This window comes from Triturus cristatus, chromosome 3_1 (genome assembly GCF_964204655.1).
Source record: "Triturus cristatus chromosome 3_1, aTriCri1.1, whole genome shotgun sequence".
NCBI classification, from domain to species: domain Eukaryota; kingdom Metazoa; phylum Chordata; class Amphibia; order Caudata; family Salamandridae; genus Triturus; species Triturus cristatus.
Genome location: NC_140583.1, coordinates 178,752,565 through 178,773,005, shown reverse-complemented (window position 1 = coordinate 178,773,005; position 20,441 = coordinate 178,752,565).

Here is a 20,441-nt window from a genome sequence, read left to right as displayed (position 1 = left end):
GATAACAGACATGGCAACACTTGATGATGTGCTGGCTGCTTTAGCGACCGTGCAAGTTGAAGTGGCTGCCTCTAGGCAAGAAACAGCCGATGTAAAAGCCAGACTGGATGCTATCCAATTGGACCCGCTCACGCCCAGCACCTCCCTCACGAACCAGACCCCTGCGGTAGTAGTGGAAATGCCGGTAGCCATCCCCTTGGCAACACCAGAGAGGTACAGTGGGGATCCTAACACAGTGCAGATATTCCTCACACAAGTGGCGCTACATTTATCGTGCAAACCAAAGGCGTTCCCCACGAGTCAGGCTCGTGTGGCTTTCCTTATTTCCTATTTGGCTGGAAACGCGGCACAATGGGCCGTATCTCTGGTGAGCAGGGACGACCCCATCTTATGTGATTGGGGTGCTTTTCGCAAGGAATTCCTGAAGGTATTCGACAGAAGGGCTGACTCGTACACGGCGGACCGTGAAATGCTTGAGTTGAGACAGGGATCCAACGACCTGGTGCAGTATCTCAACGCGTTCCGAAGGCCGGTTGCGGAAACCAAGTGGCCTGTTGCGAAACAGACGGCGCTCTTCCATCACGGGCTGTGCGATGAGCTCAAGGACGCCGTGGCTCATATTGACCCTCAACCCAAGACATGTGAGGGCCTTATCAACCTGGTATTACGGCTGGAACATAGGCTAAGTGAAAGAAAGGGGGATCATGGGAGAAAAGGAAAATCCCTTCCATCCTATGTGACGGTGGGAAGTCCTGAAACTTCCACCGCATCCAAGGGAGAACTCATGGACATCGGCGCAATACGAGCGAGCCTCACAGCCACGGAGAAAGAGTCACGCCGTAAACAAGGATTGTGCCTATATTGTGGCAAAAAAGGCCACTACGTACGTGAATGCCCTGCCAAACCGAATACATCACGTTATCGGGCCAACCGGTCGGTAACAGCCGTGGTGGACATACCGGCGGAAAACTAGAGGACTCCCAGACCAAAGAAGGGGCATCTTGGAGTCACTCATCCATCCCTTCACTTTCCAACTCGGTCACTAAGGGACAACGACACCTGTTTATCACGGTGCACGTGGGAGTGCATGACCAGTGGATACCCGTTGTGGCCATGGTGGATTCAGGGGCCACTGGCATGTTTATGGACCACAACGAGGCATGCAGGCTAGGGCTAGTGCTTCTTCCCAAAGCTGTACCCGAAGACGTCTATGCTGTAGACGGAAGGCGATTGGTGACGGGGCCCATCGGGCAGCACACGGGGGTCCTTCCGATGAGATATGGGAGGAACCATTTGGAACAAATCGATTTTAACATCATCCGAGCGCCCCAATATGGCGTCATATTGGGATTGCCGTGGCTACAGAAACACAACCCCTCTGTGGATTGGCCAACACATCGCATCGAAATGACGTCACCGTATTGCATCATGCATTGTGGAATAAGAACGGAATCCCTTGACGCAGATGAGAGCGGGAGTCAGACAGTGGCTACAGCGGCAGAAAAAGATGTGGCTCTCCCCCAGGCTTATCACAGTTTTGAGGATGTATTTGATGAGGTGAAGGCGGAAGTGCTACCACCACATAGACAGTTTGACTGCCAGATCGACCTGGTGCCAGGGGCCAGCGTTCCCAGCGGCAGGCTGTATGCCCTGACGGAGCCTGAAAACGTGCATCTCCGGGGGTACCTGGATAAACTCCTCAAACTAGGATTCATCCGCCCGTCCAAGTCTCCGGCCGCCTCGCCACTCTTCTTCATCCCGAAGGATAATGGGGAGCTGAGAGCCTGTGTGGACTTTAGGGCATTGAATGCGATAACCATAAAAAATCGGTACCCCTTGCCTCTCATCAGTGTACTTCTGGAACAGGTCAAGAAAGCTCGTATCTACACCAAGTTGGATTTGAAAGGGGCATACCATCTGGTGCGCATGAGGGACGGAGACGAGTGGAAGACCGCCTTTAAGACCAGGTTCGGCCTTTTTGAGTACCTCGTCATGCCGTTCGGTCTGTGCAACGCCCCGGCAGCCTTTCAGTACTTTTTGAATGAGGTATTCAGAGAGGAGTTGGATATCTACGTGGTCGTATATATCGACGACATCCTCATCTATTCGTCCAGTGTGGAGGAGCACGTACACCACGTCAAAGCTGTGCTCCAAAAGCTGAAGGAAAACATGCTGTTTTGTAAACTCAGCAAGTGTGACTTCCACGTCACATCCGTGGAATTCCTCGGAGTGATGCTGAGTCCAGAGGGACAGGAGATGGCAGAACGAAAGATCATGGCGGTGCAAGAATGGCCGGTGCCCCAAAGCGTGAAGGACGTCCAAAGTTTCATTGGCTTCGCCAACTTTTACAGGCGGTTTATAGATGGATTTTCAGGATTGGTGGCCCCAATCACACAGCTACTGAGGAAGTCCAAGGAGTTTGTCTGGTCCCCTGAAGCGAACACAGCCTTTGAGGCCCTGAAAAGCGCCTTTGGTAAGGCGCCGGTGTTGGCTCACCCCGATCCGGATCTCCCCTACGTGGTGGAAGCGGACGCATCGGATGTGGCGCTGGGGGCTATCTTGTCCCAACGCAACCACGACACAGGGGTGCTTCATCCCGTTGCGTACATGTCCCGCAAACTCAACGACGCCGAACGCAACTACCATATTGCGGAGAAGGAGCTTCTCGCAATCAAGGACGCCTTCACCGAATGGAGGCATTGGTTGATGGGGGCAAGACATGTGGTATCGGTGTACACGGACCATTGGAACCTACAGTTCATGACGGCCACAAGACACCTTTCTCCCAGGCAGCTGCGGTGGATGGTCTTCTTTGCGGGGTTCAACTTCCGCATCACATATCGGCCGGGGACGGAAAACCGGAAGGCGGACGCCCTGTCCCGTCAATCTGCAGTTAAAGAACCGGTGCCTGCGACCGAGCGTTCCATCATTTCCCCGAGGATGGTATTGGGGGTTATCCAACCGGATACTTTCCTGAGGGGAATAAAGAGAGGGATCAGGTCATTCGCATGGCGGAGGTGGCTCCTCAGTCACAAAGAATGGCAGCTGAAGGACGGGATACCCCTGAAGGGCAGGTGCCTATTGATACCCACGCCTAGGCTAAGGAAACAAGCATTCATCTGGTGCCATGACTCTCCATGCGCAGGTCATTTGGGCTTTGACAAAACGGTGGCTAGCATGGGACGGCATTTCTGGTGGCCAACCATGAGAGTGGATGTCAGGAGGTGGGGACAGGAGTGTCCTACGTGTGCTACCATGAAGGCCGACCATGGCCGAACCCGAGGGCTCTTACATCCACTTCCGACCCCGGATAGACCATGGGATAGCATATCACTGGACTTCGTGGTGGGCCTACCGGTAGACCAGGGGATGACGGCAATACTGGTGGTGGTGGATTACTTGACGAAAATGGAGCACTTCATCCCCTGCAAGAGAGTCCCTACGGCCGGGGAATTGGCGTCACTACTCCTAAAGAAGGTGGTACGACTGCATGGATTACCTGGAGTGATCGTGTCGGACCGGGGGTCGCAGTTTACTGCGCAATTCTGGAAGACTTGGTGCACTGCGCTGCATGTTAAGACCGCCCTGTCCACCAGCTACCACCCTCAAACGGACGGCCAAACCGAGCGCCTGAACCAAACGCTCAAACAGTATCTGCGATGTTTTGTGGACCAGGGCAGGGAAGAATGGGTCGACTTGCAATGGGTTGCAGAGATAGCCTATAACAACGCCACTCACAGCTCCACACAGTCATCTCCGTTCTATAGCAACTATGGCCAACATCCCAGGTTCTTGCCATTTCTACATCCGTTCAGAGAGGACAGGATTCCCGCCACAGCGGACAGGGTGGCACACATACAAGACACATTGATGCGCTCAAGGGCTGTCCTAATAGAGGCCAAGAGAAGATACAAGGCTGCGGCAGACAGGAAGAGAAGGCCCGGGCCACTGTACCGCACTGGAGACTACGTCTGGATATCCACAAGAAACATGAGGTTTCGAAAGAACAGTGTGTTCCATCCCAAGTACATGGGCCCCTATCGAATTACCAAGTGTATGGGTCCCGTGAACGTGAAGGTGTGCTTGCCCCAGTCATTGCGGATACACCCTGTCTTTCATGTATCATTGCTCAAACCAGCACCCTCCAAGCCGTCTGGGACACCTAGGCCGGTATGCGTGGAGTCGGAGGTGGAGTATGAAGTGTCGGGCATACGGGCGTCCAAATGGCGCAGGGGGAAGCTGTGGTACCTGGTTGCGTGGAAAGGCTATGGCCCGGAGGAGCAATCATGGGAACCGGCTGAAGGGGTTCATGCTCCGCGCTTGGTCTCCTTGTTCCATCGGCGTTTTCCTGCCAGCGCTGGACCCGTGGGGAGCCGCTGAGAGGGAGGATGTACTGTCAAGAATTCCTGTCATGCGAGGGGAGGAAAACGGTAACCAGCGAAAACGGACTACATCTCCCAGGATGCTTAGCGGTTGAGAGGTTATGTAAACAGGAGAGCTGTTACATAACTCAAGGAAAACACGCCCTTATGTAAACAGGAGAGCTGTTACATAACTCAAGGAATACACGCCCTTATGTAAACAGGAGAGCTGTTACATAACTCAAGGAATACACGCCCTTATGTAAACAGGAGAGCTGTTACATAACTCAAGGAAAACACGCCCTATAAAGGGAGGAACCGGGAGGTACAACGCTGTCGGATATTGTGTTTACACCGACGTACCTGCTTCGTGAAGAGCAGTGTTCCGGAGTGATGCTCCAGTAAGGCAAGAACGGAGGTAGGTCGAGTCGTTACTCCCTGGGCCGTGTCTTGCCCCATCGTCACCTGTGAAGGACCCGGAAGCTCTACCGGTCAACCATTGAGCTTCGCTTTTTGACTCGGCTGAGTCAAAGCGCAGTGGCGCTTTTGCTGGTTGGAGTCGTAACTCCCAGCCCGACCAGAGATACAGGGACTGCCAGCTGTAACGCACACCAGGAGGTGTTTGCCGCGTTACAGACTCGGAAGTCCACAGGATCGATCGAGCGGCTGCTCTCGGTTCACTCTTCTTGCTTTTGATTGGGGTATCGGTGACGCATCACCAGGAGGTGACTCCGCGTCCCGGTGCAGTCTGAGGAAGAGGTTGAGCGGCTGCTCCCTTCAGGTAGAGACCCAGGCTGGGTGTTTCCCTGACTCCTCGATTCTCCCCAACACTCTTCGTGCCCCTCACAGCCTACCGATTGGCATTGTCGGCCATTTCATTTCTGCCCTCTGTTGGCATACGCCGGGATCGGCGTATATGCAGAGGACGGTTAGGACCATCCGTGCTGTGGGCTGGTAACATACTTAGCCTGGAGGATTCCAGTGACTATACCTTTTGTTTATTCTTTGTATTATTTTTGCCTTCATTAAATAACTAAACCCTTCACAAGTGGTTGCGTCCTCATTATCGTGTCTGTTAAACGATCCTGAGACGTTCAGGGCGTTACACACGGCTTACTTCTCACATCAGATGGTTAGAGCTGTTGCCTCCTCCGTGCAGCTGTGGTGCAACACTTCACATACACACTCACCCACATGACAAGGAACATTCACACACATCAATGTCCATGGGGCGTACACATCACTTGGACACTCTCACCACAGCTCCACTCAATTCACACACATCTGTGAGTACAGTCACCTGTCACACCGGGGGGACCACTGACTCACCTCAGGACAATAGACAAAATAGGGAACAAAGGATTTGCCAGCCTGAATGTGTCATGCACTATGCAGTGAATGTCACAGTAAGCACAATGCAAGTGAGGAGTGCACACCTGAACTACATCATGCTCAGCATGAGAGACATAAGCCTTTCCCCCCCCGGGACCCACTGTAAACAACATTGCATGTCTGTCACACCTGCACACAATAGCAGAAGTGACAGTCACAAAAAAGGTGCACAGTCTAAGATAGTGTAGTCAGCACTCACCTGTTGCCCTAGTCTCCCATACAGGCTGGTTTACTGTGGGAGGAGCACATCCAGCAGAGCCTCATTCTCCTCCAGGGTGAATGGCTGTGCCCTCTCCACAGTCCTTGACATGGTGCCAGAGCAAACACACACAGCAGCAGTGGTCGACAGGAAAGTTGTGCAGGCAAGTGCCCTCTCATGGGTTCAGCCTAACTTATATCTGTCTTGCTGGGTGCTTTCATTTACTGGAGTACAGAGTGATTGGTCAGACTCATTTGCATCCTATGTTTCCTCCAATCCCATTAAACATACACCAATGACAGGATTTTGCATGGTTCAAAATTTGAGCATCATAGCAAGGCAAACACCACTTTGCAACATTGTAATTTTTGGACCAACTGACTATTCCAGCCCACATGATGTGCACATTGCAACAGATATCTCGGTATCCATGACAACCTGCATGCATTTTGGGCCTAATACTTCTCCACTATGTATTCTTTGAGTCAAAGTACGGTGCGTTTCACACATACCCGTACACGTACGGCACCACTACAATAGTGATACGGACCGTACACATGCTCTTAGAGCATGTGTATGGTCCGAATCACTATAGGAGTGGTGCCGTAGGAGTATGCATGTGTGTACGGAGTGTATACACACGCGTACTCCTACGGCACTACTCCTATAGTGATACGGACCGTACCCACGATGTGAGTACGGTCCGTACCACGCGTACTCCTACGGCACTACTCCTATAGTGATACGGACTGTACCCACGACGTGAGTACGGTCCGGACCACGCGTACTCCTACGGCACTACTCCTATAGTGATACAGACCGTACACACGCTCTCAAAGCGCGTGTACGGTCCGCATCACTATAGGAGTGGTGCCGTAGGAGTACGCCTGTGTTTACGGAGCATACACACCCGTGTACTCCTACGGCACTACTCCTATAGTGATACAGACCGTACACAAGCTCTCAGAGCGTGTGTACGGTGCGTTTCACACGCTTACACTGGTGATAGGATGCGCACACGAAAGGAATGAAGGTATCAGACTCACACAAGGCTGTACATCAAGTCATTGTCATTGCAGAACCTTTGTGTGCATGGCCTAGGTGTGTCAGGCAGTGAAATTGCACATGGCTCCTCATGTAGTTGCACAATTGATGTGTGATGACCTGTGTACACATGCCATGTGTGATGGGCACTATGTGGCACACTTCCTCTTCACACTTTGCACAGGTGTGCCTGTACTCCACACCTGTCACGCACAGCATCACTGGCATGGCACAGTCACCACCACCCGCAACTGTCCCCTGATGCCATGGACAGGGACACTAACAACTGACATTTCACGATCAGCGTGCCCCGATGTGACTATGTCATGTGTGTGTCATGTGTTCCCATGAGCTTGCTGTTAGTGTTCCGTCAACTACATCTGCTGTTGCTGCATCCAACATGTGTCTGTGTGGAGATGGGCATGGCACACATCTGCGCACACCATGCCACATGTGGATTCCCACATAAGCATGGTCTGTATGCATTGGACATGACATTTTCACATGAGGACATATCTGCGTCGTATCAATGTCTGTGGTTTATGTTTTCACGTGTACCCCTTCATTGCAATGTGTTGGATCTGTACATTTGACATTCCATGTGACCTGTGCATCGAGCTTGCCGTCAGCTGTCTGTATGAGATGACATCCTTTAAATGCAGCTATGTGGATGTATGTCACTCCTGTGATGTCTCTGGCTGTTCACTCAGACTGGCCCCCAGCTCGTTTCAGAGCATGTCATGACGACTTGCCAATCAAGGGATGTATCTTGGCTTTTGTAGGAGTCTCACCAAGCTGGCATACGTGTCCTGGATGTATTGCACAGACCAGACTCTGTTTTCATCTGATGTGTAGTAGCAGGTAAGCATGTGCTCTGTTCATTGACATTGATGATATCATGCTCTAAATCTTCGCTATTCAATTCTATTTTCTGCAGGGCACCACCTGTCCTCCGACCAGTGCCAGACTTGGGTGCCATGAGGGAATGTGACTGCATCCGACGGTACAGATTCACACCACAGTTGATTGAGGACATGACCGCCAAGCTGGAACCACACCTCCAACCGCGACACAGGTATCCCACTGCGCTGACCCCCAAGATGAAGGTGATGGCAGCCCTACATTCTTTTGCCACCGGTACGTTTCAATTCACCAAAGCTGATGTTGGTGGCATGTCCCAGACAATGTTCAGCCGTGTCCTTAGTGATGTTTTGGCAGCCATGTTGGTGCACCTTGATGAATTCATCCTTTTCCCTATTCCTGAGGAGTTGACAGGTGTCAAGGGTGATTTCTATGCCCTGGGAGGGATGCCCCATGTAATTGGGTCCATTGATGGGACACATGTAGCTTTGGTACCACCACAGTCACAGGAGGTAGCCTATCGCAACCGTAAACATTACCACTCTATTAATGCCCTTGTGGTGTGTCTTGCTAACATGCTGATTTCGCATGTCTGTGCACGGTTTCCAGGGTCAGCACACGATCGCTACATCATTAGGCGTGGCAGGGTGCCACAAATGATGCTGCGGCTGCACAACGAACGAGCATGTCTTGTTGGTGGGTATACTCTGTTTTGCCTGTGTGTAGCGGTATATTTTGCGCTTACGGCATCTCCTGACCCACTTTTTTACATGATGTTTCCATGTAGGTGACTCAGGATATCCCAACATTCCATGGCTGATGACACTTCTCCGCAACCCAAGATCAGCTGCAGATCACCGCTACAACAATGCACACGGGCAGACAAGGCGAGTGATTGAGAGAACTTTTGGCCTCCTGAAGAGCCGATTCCGGTGCCTTCACAAGACAGGCGGGTCCCTACCATATGCACCGGTGAAGGTCTGCAATATCTTCCTCGTGTGCTGCATGCTGCACAACATGGCAGTGGAGAAGGCAGTGCCACTCATCCTGGATCCTGATGAGCAGGAACATCCACCCGTGGAGGATGAAGGGCTTGGTCACGAGGCAAGTGACGAGGAGGAGGATATCCGGAGTCAGCTCATACGCAACTTCTTCCCATAATGGTGAGTCACTTGGTCTGAGGGTGCACGCTTGTATCCTTGGGTGGCATGTGTTGCAATGTGTGTGTCCAGCTGACTGTATGCTAAGTGACTTAGATGTGTGTTCTGATGTGTCACTCGAGTGAGGATGTCATTCCACACATTTTCCCAGAAACACTGTCTTTTAAATTAGCATGGGGACAACATTGTTCAGGTATAGTAAATGACCATGTATGCGTAGAAAACTATTTGCGCTGACTTCTTGTGTGTCTGTCATTCCCAGGTACTTGCGCATGTTGTCTGCTCATGTCATCGTTGTCCTCCTGCTATTCCTCATGAGTATTGCAACGTGTGGTGAACCAGCGTGCCATGCACACACACGGGGAAAGGTCATTTTGGGTAAGTATTGAAGCAAGGCAATGTTTGGGGTGGTACGTGTTTTGAATGTGTGGGTACTGCTCCTGTGCATGTTGTGTTCCCATGCATACATGTCGACTCAGCATGGGGCACATAACATGTAGAATGACTCCCATGAATTGATAGTCACCCTTCCTGACAGTCATCTGTAATGGGTGTATGATTCAGGTGAAGGCATCAATGTGTGTAAAAATTCCCTCTGAAACCTATGGGATGCTACGGGTGGACATAGTGTGGGACATCCCCATGACAGGCACAATGTGGAATTGCAGCCTCTACGTGTGCAGCAGGAGGTGTTTGGCTCATCCCCTTAACTTGTGTGCCAGTTCATTTGGATTTACAACATCCGTGTTGTGAAGGAGGTGTCCAGCGTAGGTCCAACATGTTCAGTCAATTGACCTGTGAGTCTGTGCACATAGATGCATTTCCCTTAGTGTGAGTGTGAGTTATAAAGGTGTTCCTCACACTCATAAGTGCCTCATCTCTGTCAATGCAGGTCTCTTGCCACTTTGCATGCGTCATCTCTGGCATAGTTGTCAAAGATTGTGCCTAGGAGTGTATGTGTATTTCGTCAACATGCATGCATTTCTTCATAGATAATGATCTCTGGCCATGTCTGGACTGGGGTGGCAGAGTGGGCTAAAGAACGGTGATGGATCAAACCCAGATCTGTTGACTGGGTGTGAGTGTTTGATTGGTTCTGATGCTCCGTCCATCACCACCCCCTTTTGTACCGCTTTATTCGCCATAAGTTGGCAGGGTATGCTCAGACGTGAGTCCCTTGCTCACTTTGCCACTGGATTCAAGCAAGCCTGGCTGAAGACGTTTGAAATGCCAGAAACCGGTCCTAGGAAGCTTGTTTCCGGTCCAGGGAAGGCATGGCTTGGCAGTTCGGGCTGGACTGTTCCCATGAGGCACAGGGTCAGACTGATTTGCATATGGCCATGTTTGAACTGGGGTGGCAGAGTGGGCTAAAGAACGGTGATGGATCATACCTAGATCTGTTGACTGGGTGTGAGTGTTTGATTGGTTCTGATGCTCCGTCCATCACCACCCCCTTTTGTACCACTTTGTTCGCCATAAGTTGGCAGGGTATGCTCAGACGTGAGTCCCTTGTTCACTTTGCCACTGGATTCAAGCAAGCCTGGCTGAAGAAGGCTGAAATGCCAGAAACCGGTCCTAGGAAGCTTGTTTCCGGTCCAGGGAAGGCATGGCTTGGCAGTTCGGGCTGGACTGTTCCCATGAGGCACAGGGTCAGACTGATTTGCATATGGCCGTGTCTGAACTGGGGTGGCAGAGTGGGCTAAAGAACGGTGATGGATCAAACCCAGATATGTTGACTGGGTGTGAGTGTTTGATTGGTTCTGATGCTCCGTCCATCACCACCCCCTTTTGTACCACTTTGTTCGCCATAAGTTGGCAGGGTATGCTCAGACGTGAGTCCCTTGCTCACTTTGCCACTGGATTCAAGCAAGCCTGGCTGAAGACGGCTGAAATGCCAGAAACCGGTCCTAGGAAGCTTGTTTCCGGTCTAGGGAAGGCATGGCTTGGCAGTTCGGGCTGAACTGTTCCCATGAGGCACAGGATCAGACTGATTTGCATATGGCCATGTCTGAACTGGGGTGGCAGAGTGGGCTAAAGAACGGTGATGGATCAAACCCAGATCTGTTGACTGGGTGTGAGTGTTTGATTGGTTCTGATGCTCCGTCCATCACCACCCCCTTTTGTACCGCTTTGTTTGCCATAAGTTGGCAGGGTATGCTCAGACGTGAGTCCCTTGCTCACTTTGCCACTGGATTCAAGCAAGCCTGGCTGAAGACGGCTGAAATGCTAGAAACCAGTCCTAGGACGCTTGTTTCCGGTCCAGGGAAGGCATGGCTTGGCAGTTCGGGCTGGACCGTTCCCATGAGGCACAGGGTCAGACTGATTTGCATATGGCCATGTCTGAACTGGGGTGGCAGAGTGGGCTAAAGAAGGGTGATGGATCAAACCCAGATCTGTTGACTGGGTGTGAGTGTTTGATTGGTTCTGATGCTCCGTCCATCACCACCCCCTTTTGTACCGCTTTGTTCACCATAAGTTGGCAGGGTATGCTCAGACATGAGTCCCTTGCTTACTTTGCCACTGTATTCAAGCAAGCCTGCCTGAAGACGGCTGACATGCCAGAAACCGGTCCTAGGAAGCTTGTTTCCGGTCCAGGGAAGGCATGGTGTGGCAGTTCGGGCTGGACTGTTCCCATGAGGCACAGGGTCAGACTGATTTGCATATGGCCATGTCTGAACTGGGGTGGCAGAGTGGGCTAAAGAACGGTGATGGATCAAACCCAAATCTGTTGACTGGGTGTGAGTGTTTGATTGGTTCTGATGCTCCGTCCATCACCACACCCTTTTGTACCGCATTGTTTGCCATAAGTTGGCAGGGTATGCTCAGACGTGAGTCCCTTGCTCACTTTGCCACTGGATTCAAGCAAGCCTCGCTGAAGACGGCTGAAGTGCCAGAAACCGGTCCTAGGAAGCTTGTTTCCGGTCCAGGGAAGGCATGGCTTGGCAGTTCGGGCTGGACTGTTCCCATGAGGCACAGGGTCAGACTGATTTGCATATGGCCATGTCTGAACTGGGGTGGCAGAGTGGGCTAAAGAACGGTGATGGATCAAACCCAGATCTGTTGACTGGGTGTGAGTGTTTGATTGGTTCTGATGCTCCGTCCATCACCACCCCCTTTTGTACCGCTTTGTTCGCCATAAGTTGGCAGGGTATGCTCAGACGCGAGTCCCTTGCTCACTTTGCCACTGGATTCAAGCAAGCCTGGCTGAAGACGGCTGAAATGCCAGAATCCGGTCCTAGGAATCTTGTTTCCGGTCCAGGGAAGGCATGGCTTGGCAGTACGGGCTGGACTGTTCCCATGAGGCACAGGGTCAGACTGATTTGCATATGGCCATGTCTGAACTGGGGTGGCAGAGTGGGCTAAAGAACGGTGATGGATCAAACCCAGATCTGTTGACTGGGTGTGAGTGTTTGATTGGTTCTGATGCTCCGTCCATCACCACACCCTTTTGTACCGCATTGTTTGCCATAAGTTGGCAGGGTATGCTCAGACGTGAGTCCCTTGCTCACTTTGCCACTGGATTCAAGCAAGCCTCGCTGAAGACGGCTGAAGTGCCAGAAACCGGTCCTAGGAAGCTTGTTTCCGGTCCAGGGAAGGCATGGCTTGGCAGTTCGGGCTGGACTGTTCCCATGAGGCACAGGGTCAGACTGATTTGCATATGGCCATGTCTGAACTGGGGTGGCAGAGTGGGCTAAAGAACGGTGAGGGATCAAACCCAGATCTGTTGACTGGGTGTGAGTGTTTGATTGGTTCTGATGCTCCATCCATCACCACCCCCTTTTGTACCGTAATGATCTCTATTGTGCATGAGGTCCATGGGTGTGTATGTTTTTGTCCAGGTTGCTCACCCCAACGGGCCGGACACGCCTGCTGAGGGTGTGTCTCCTGTGCGCAGTTCGGCATTCTGTTTCCTGATCCTGTGTCAGTCATCTTTGGTGATTGTTCAGCCATTTTCTCTTGGTGACCCATGACTAACCTGGCACTCCTTCCTTTATGTACGCCTGTTGCAATTGTTGTCCTTTCTGACCTCGATGTCTTTGTGTGCTACTTTCGGCGTAGCTTCCAGTACATGCCGCCTGCTGCTGCGGGCCCTGCGGCAAGGGCCCACCAAGTTCCTGGATTCTGCAACCCACACGCCTCCAAGATTCTCCTCCATTCCTCCCTCCACCCATTCATTGGGTTGTCATCAGCTTGTCTGTGCCACTGTTGCCGCCACGCGGTGCCATAGACAGGACCGTCAGTGCATGCAACGTGCACATTGCACGACACTCATGTCCTTGCATGACCCACATCACACAACAGTCTCATGTTGCAGCCACCCCCCAAGCAATGTGCAACCAAAATTCAACCACATGCTCTCAGCCATGCCCTAAGCGCGCACACGACCCCTTTGCATGCTGAGTGTGCAACTCCAACTGCCTACACAGCGCTGCCCCACCTTCCAGGCCCGGGCACGCCAACCAGGTCATGTCCCTCCTACTCCACACCGGCTCCGTCCAACAGCACGCAAGCCTTGGCACACAGAGGCAGAACGCACTATTATACGCGGGACCAACCCCCTTCAGGTTTAGCACTTCCAGCATCAGGAGATACAACACCCGGTTCATGTGCAACATCCACTGGGGATCTCCATCAGGCCCCTTCCCACACAACATCTCAACCACATCATTCCCCATCCTTGTAGCCCCCGTCCAGCACGTCATGTATGTATCATTGGAGTTAGGCACATTCCATGGTAGATAGATGCATACAGTGACCCAGGCCCTTCTTAGACAACGGACAGCAGGAACGCAGGCTCTCAAGGAACATCACCGTGCTTCCCTAGCCTGCAAATGTCATCAGGAAGACAGGCAACGAGCAACTGACAAACTTCCTCCACGCAAAGAGCTCCAGGCAACCTGCACAAGGCCATCTTCCACTGTAATCACCCCACTGCAAATGTCATCATTACCAACAACAACGACAACTTTGCCCTGCTCCACAATGGTGAGGCCACCCCCCTTCACCACTCAACAGCATTAGCCATGATGTACTCACACACTGTCAGCTCACACATCTCCAACACTGGTATCCCGGGTATGGACCCTGATGAAATCACCTAGTAGCTCACCAGCAAGGCCATGGGAGTGCGACTCAAGCCTTAAGCATGTGGTACAGTGGCCTCATCTGGAACATGGCCAAGGGCTCATCTCTCAGCGTATCAATCTTCAATGTGTCCATGACCCTCCTCTCCACCATCACATATTCACACAACCTCATCATCATCTCGTATGCCATTGACAGCCAGCTGCTCCTCACCCTCACCACAGACAGAGCCATTGCAGGTTCCAACCTTCAAGTAGGCATGAGGTCCATTGATGAATCTGAGGATTGTCCCCTTACAGCTGGGTCAACTCCTTGTGTCCCACCCGCCATGGCACTGCACCAGCACCCAGTGACCATGCACACAAGATGGTGTGCATCCTGTACTCGACACTCACAATTGCCATGCTACTCACCAGCATCTGTACCTCATGCTGCAACACCCTCCACATGATGCACATGATCCAAAGATAGATCCACTCCAAGGCAAGACAGACCATCCCCTAGGTCCACGACTCCAGCTGTGTCAACTACAGCCCCGCACCCTACAGATCAAGTACAGCCAAACTCCCGGCAAACTTGTCCACATCCAGGGTACATCTGCACACCTCAGCTTCAACATCCCATGCACCAGCCACATCAACGTCCACCTGAGATAGCTGCAAGGGATCACTGTGTGCTGCAGGATGACCTTCACACTCCTCACACACACTCAGGAGGCAGTCAACAACCACAGACCCCAAAATCAACCTTGTACGTCTGTCATCCAAGACCCCATTGGGCCAACTCTATGCATCCAAACTTGCCCTGGCCACCATTCTTCACATCCACCAAACTCCAGCATGAAGGAGATGGTTCTCCCACCTGGCCAAACATACCTGGGACTCCCTCCCCGGGAACATCCACATGAGCCATGACCTCTAGGCCTTCATCATTCTCTTCCTGATTGGTCTGTCCGCACAGTATTGCAAGCTCCCCCTCAGCAGCTTGAGGCCATCACGGGTGAGTATTGGGCTCCCAGTCTGTATCAGATGATACATTGTAACCCATGTGTGTCCTGTACCGGACTCAGATCCCAGGGTATGGATGGCTGGAGTTAGTTCAACACTCAGGCATAGTTTGATATTTACCCACACGTATGTTGTGGACTAATGCAAAATGACTGCAACATCTAATTATAACAAATTAGTTTTATTCTCGGTGGGGTGCGTGTTGTGTTAGAAATAAATAAGGTGCTCTACCGAGTGCATATAATCCAAAGTTCACAGGGGGAGATGGGATCCTTGGCATTTGAAGTCATCAGAGTCCAGACCACAGTGTTGGTCATCATTGGTCAGACTGTGACCAGCAAGTCCATGTGGCAGAGAATGTCAGTGAATGAGGTGATGCTGTTGCGCATGAAGGCCAGGTGCCAGGCCAGGTGACCTGGGAGATGTGGATGGTCCGCTGCCTCTCACGGTCTTTTCCGTGGACGACCCACCTTCCTCGGGGGACCCTCAGATGCAGGCCTTGACAATGCTTGGGACGCTCCATCGGACAAATCCTCCTCCTCCTCCCTCCCTGTGGCTGGTGTTGGTCTTCGCCTGGTGGCACAGGGAGGGTTGCCCATGTTGTTGGCGATCCGACGGAGTGAACGGCTTATGTCCTTTTGCACCGCCAGGAGCTCAGCCAGTCTTGCCTCCATCCGTCCTTGGTGTTGTTGTTGACTGGCGTGTTGCTCGGCCTGCTGATTCTCAATGTCTGTGAGGGTCGCCACTACCTGACTGATGGCCCTGGTGTCACGCCGGTATGCCTCCATGATGTTGCGTACGTGTGACATACCGGTCCCGTCAGCTGGCTGGTCAGGTTCTCGCCTCCACCTGCCTCCACTCCCACCACCCCTGCCCACACGAGCCTGGCCTGCCATTGTGGGCACATCAGGTCTACGGGACCCCTGAGGGATGGCAGTTGCGGGGTGTTCTGCCTCCTCCTGGGTGCCCGGCGAACCTTGTCCCTCCAGGTCAGACTGGCTCAGTTGTTCAGTGTGGCAGGGCTCCTGGGTGTCTCCTGAGATGGGGCAGGAATGGGTGTGGTGGTTGGCACAGATGTACCTGAAGCAGGTGCTACAAGAGCTTGGACACCAGAGGGGCCAGGTGGGTTGGGGTCATCCGCGGAGTGTTGTGAGGTGTCGCTGCCGGTGGGATCAGGTTTCTCCCGAGCGTGGGACTGTGGTACTTCCCCCCCATTGTTGGGGGGAGATCCATGACGTTGCCCTGTGTGTGAGAGAGAGACAATGTTGTTTAATGCGACATCCATGTTTCACACATATTCTAGTTGCCACAGTTCCTCCAGGTAGTTGTATGTGCCTAGGATTCACATCAATGTTCACTTGCGGATGGGTATGTTGCAGGGGACTGATTGAAATGTTCTCCAGAGTGTTTGACATGTCGAATTTGGGCTTGAATGCTTCTTTGGCTGTGGCTTGATCTTGTTGTGTCACATGTCCATTGTGAGAGTGGGTAACTCCATTGGCTGCCCCGGGGGTGTGTGCTTGTGTAAGGGGTGTGTGATCATCCCCGATGCTGTTCAACATCCACATGGCCCCCCTCACATAAATGGCCCGCCACCACAACCTCAACATCATCTCCTACGCTGACGACACCCAGCTCATCCTCTCCCTCATCATGGACCCTCACACCGCCAACACAAACATCCACGAGGATATGAAGGCCATCGCTGACTGGATGAGGAGCAGCCGTCTGAAACTGAACTCAGACAAGACGGAGGTCCTCATCCTCGGACCCACACCCTCAGCCTGGGACGACTCCTGGTGGCCGACCGCTCTGGGGACAGCACCGACACCCACCGACCATGCACGCAACCAAGGATTGATCCTCGCATCCTCCCTCTCCATGTCCAAGCAGGTCAACGCCGTCTCCTCCTCCTACTACAACACCCTACGCACGCTCCGCCGGATCTGCAGGTGGATCCCGACCGAAACAAGTGGAACAGTGATACAGGCCCTCGTCAGCAGCAGACTGGACTACGGCAACGCACTCTACGCTGGACTCCCATCCAAACACCAACGGCGGCTACAACGCTTCCAAAATGCCTCCGCACGACTGATCGTCAACGCTACCAGCCACAGCCACATCACCCCCCTCCTGAGAGACCTGCACTGGCTCCCCATCGACAAGAGGATCACCTTCAAGCTCCTCACCCACACACACAAGGCACTCCACAACTCCGGACCAGCCTACCTGAACATCAGACTCAGCTTCTACATCCCCACCCGCCAGCTCCGCTCTGGCAGCCTCGCCCTCGCAGCTGTCCCCCGCATCCAACGTACGACCGCCTGCGGCAGATCCTTCTCCTACCTCGTTGCCAAGACCTGGAACACCCTCCCAAGCCACCTACGACTGACCCAAGACCTACTTGCCTTCAGAAGACTCCTCAAGACCTGGCTCTTCAAGCAGTAGTGGACCCCCCCAGCGCCTTGAGACCCTCACGGGTAAGTAGCGCACCTTACAAGTACCCTGATCGATTGATTGATTGATTGACGGTGCCTGCTGGTGGGTGTAGTGTGATTTGGCAGTGGGTCTCCCAGGTGATGTATCTGTCCCCCCATGGAGCATGCTGCCATGTCAGTGAGTGTGAGTTCCTGTCCTAGATATCTGAGCTTGTTGTGTTTGTGTTTAAGTTTGCAGTGGTCACAGGAGGGCCTTGTGCTGCCTACAGCAGGGCCACGTGTCAGATACCTTGTCAGTACTTTGCCAGTCCCTGTGCATTGAGCATGGTGCATGGGTATGTACCTGGGCCATATGGGCTGAGGGCAATGGTGTCTGTTTCTGAGTTTTAGAATGTGTTTTGTGATCCCCACCCTCCCAGCATCCCGGACATCCAGTCTTGGGTTTGTGGTTTGTGTAGCCTGGGACATGGCATGGCCTTGCTTTGTGAATGGAGCATACACATGTTAGTGGCATGAGTGTTGTTTTTGAGTGTGGTTGTGTCCGGTGAGGGCTTGGGGGTACGTGAGTGCATTTGTTGTAGTTGGGGTTTGGATGCCATTACCCCCATGTTACGTAAGTTGTTTGTGTACTCACCAGGCTCGGCAACTCCTTCGACTCCGTGTACTCCCACCGGCAGAAGCAGGGCCATCACCTTCTCCTCCCAGGGATGGTAATGTACCGGTCTGCGGGGCAGCCCACCTCCAGTGATGTTGCTCTGGGCGTAGTCCTCGTTCATTTTGCGCTTGACTGCCCTCCGCAGATCGTACCACCTGGCTTGGCATTCATTCCTGGTCCTTCTGATGGGCGCAACAGCATTCACCCGATCGACGATCCCCTGCCACATGCGTGTTTTTTCGGCTATACTGGTCTGTCTGACCAATGTTCCAAAGAGCTGTGGCTCGACTCTGATGACTTCGTTGACAAGGATGTCCAGCTCCTCCCTTGTGAACTTTGGATTCTTGTCTGTGGGCATGGTGTGGGGTGAGGGTGTGGATGGTTGTGGGTGTGTGGGTGTGAATGTGAAGGTGTGTGTGGGAATGTGGAGAGGGGGCATGTGTGAAGGAGTGTGTTTGAAGGTGAATATGTAAAGGTGTATGGGTGCAGTTGTTTTGGTGTGGTCTGTATCTGCAGTGAGTCTGTTGGTAAGGCTCATGGTTTGTGTGTGAGGGCCCTATTTATTGGTCCATTTGTGGGTGTGCCCTGAGTTTGAAATTTGGGTGGGTGTATTATAAGAGGTGGTTGTGAGTTTGGGCCTCTGTTTGCCTGTTTGGATGTGCCAGGTCAGTCGAATTGACCCTCCTTGTGCTGTTTTACAGTGTACTAGTTCAGTACGAGTCGTTTTAGCATATGTACGGTGCGTATAGACACGATGCTGGTGTACGGGGCTGGGGTACGGTGCGTCCGAGTACGGGACTGGGGTACGACGCGTCCAAGTACGGGGCTGGAGTACGGTGCGTCCAAGTACGGGGCTGGGGTACGGTGCTGGGGTACGGTAAGTCCAAGTACGGGGCTGGGGTACGGGGCTGGGGTACGGGGCTGGGGTACGGCACGTCCAAGTATGGGGCTGGGGTATGGCGCATCCAAGTACTGGGCTGGGGTACGGTGCGTCCAAGTACAGGGCTGGGGTACGGTGCTGGGGTACGGTGCGTCCAAGTACGGGCCTGGGGTACGGTGCTGGGGTACTGTGTGTACAAGTACGGGGCTGGGGTACGGTGCATACAAGTACAGTGCTGGGGTACGGTGCATCCAAGTACGGGGCTGGGGTACGGTGCTGGGGTATGGTGCGTACAAGTACGAGGCTGGGGTACAGTGCGTCCAAGTACGGTGCTGGGGTATGGTGCTGGGGTACGGTGCGTCCAAGTACGGGGCTGGGGTACGGTGCTGGGGTATGGTGCATCCAAGTACGGGGCTGGGGTACGGTGCTGGGGTACGGTGCGTACAAGTACGGGGCTGGGGTACCGTGCTGGGGTACGGTGCGTACAAGTACGGTGCTGGGGTACGGGGCGTCCAAGTACGGGGCTGGGATATGGTGCTGGGGTACGGTGCGTACAAGTATGGGGCTGGGGTACGGTGCTGGGGTACGGTGCGTCCATGTATGGGGCTGGGGTATGGTGCTGGGGTACGGTGCGTACAAGTACGGGGCTGGGGTACGGTGCTGGGGTACGGTGCGTATATGTACGGGGCTGGGGTACGGTGCGGACATGGGGGATTTCAGTGCTGACATACGGGGGGTACAGTGCTGACATATGGGGGGACGTGCGGACATACGCGGGGGGAGGGGGGGCTGTACGACTTGTATCCCGGGCACAAGTTTACCCGGGATGCGAGTGGTACAGAGTTCGCTCCGATCGGGACGTTTTACATACGCTTGTGTATTGGGAAGGGCGGTACGGATCGTACTTGTGCGCTCGGACTTCATTTTTACGAGTTGTACGTAAAACATTATGACCACGTCTCGTAGACATTTTCCCGATACGAGTCGTATGTATTTTACACGTACGAATCGTACTTCACCGGTGGGACGGCACTTGTACGATTCGTACGTAAAGAAATACGGATACGAGTCGTACGGGAATTTTTTTTACCCGATCGGAATCGGCACCTAAGTCATTACAAATAAATTACTTCCCACCCTTTATCCCTATAAAACCCACTATACATACCTAAAAAAATTACACAATTATCATAATTATGTATCAATTAATTAATATTAATTAACAAATCATTATTAATTAACTAAAACATTAATTACTCGCCACCTTTTACTCCCAAAAATTAAAAGCACAATTAACACTATTAAATATCAGTTGAATTAATATAATTAAATAAAAATAATCATTAATTTATTATAATT